Source organism: Athene noctua, unplaced genomic scaffold, assembly GCF_965140245.1.
Source record: "Athene noctua unplaced genomic scaffold, bAthNoc1.hap1.1 HAP1_HAP1_scaffold_672, whole genome shotgun sequence".
Classification (NCBI taxonomy): Eukaryota; Metazoa; Chordata; class Aves; order Strigiformes; family Strigidae; genus Athene; species Athene noctua.
The window spans coordinates 30,001-31,116 of NW_027438106.1; positions in this window are offsets into that span (position 1 = coordinate 30,001).

The window sequence follows — 1,116 nt, forward strand, 5'->3', positions numbered from 1 at the left end:
ACCGAGGTCGGCACCGGCGCCTCGGCGTGGTTTAGGACACCTGGTGGCTCGCGGGGCCACGCGGCTGTCACACAGCCTGGTTCGGTAAGGAAGGCCCAGGAAACCCCCCCCCGCGCCGAGCGGCAGCAGGACAGGGTGAGGTGACACGGGGGAGGCACGCGCCTCGCCGCCGTCGCCACGGCCCCCTTCTCGCTCGGGGGGGGGAAGAGACTAGGACGATACCTCGCTCACAGCGGGGAAGCGAATTGGAAAGGAGACCGCCCTGCCTGAACACCGGACGCCACCGCGGCTCCCTATTACGGGGAGTACAGCAGAGCCGGCCCGCCGGGGGCCCTTTCCGACGCGACCCCAAGTGCCTCATCGATCAGCGAAGGCCACAACGGCCACGGGTCCTGGGACAGCGACAGCCACCGCGCGCCTGCCCTCGGCCACCCGCAAGCGGGCGGGCGGACGACGCGGGGCTCTGCGTGCGAGCGAGCAGGGGCGACATCCGTGACAGGTGCTCCGGCGGCTTCAACACCGGCAGAGCCGGCTCGCCGCGAAGCCTGTCCGACGTGCCCGAGGCCAGCCTCAGTAGGCTACGCCTCCGTACCGGTACCAGTCGAGGGGGTGGGGGACCGGGTGCGCGGGATGTGCCCCGCCACCGCCGCCACCCACCCGCCACGCACAAGGATTCCCTTCAGCCGACTCGGCTGGACCGGGGTAAAGCCGCGACAGGCTCGACTCCGCCGGTCTTCCAGCGTTCAAGTGCCGGCGGCCGCCGCCGGCCACCGGCCTTTGCCCAACAAACGCAGGGAACAGGTTACCCCGGAGAGAAAAAGCCAGGTGTGGAACAGCTCAGGCGGGGGGCCGGGGGAAAGCCGCTGAAGGCTCAGGACACCCCGCCGGCCATCTGCATCCGGCTGCCGGACACCACCACCGGCCAAAAACAAAAAAACGTGCTGTACCCGCATCGCGGGCTCCGGCTTAGGGCCAGAGAGCAAAGGAACCGAGGCGCCGACCAACCTCGCTCACAGCACCGTGCAGACCTCCCCTTCACTGAGCCCGGCTGGTACAAACCAGGGACGCCAGGAGCAGACCGGACACCGCAGGCCGCCCCACGTATGGCATCTGCAC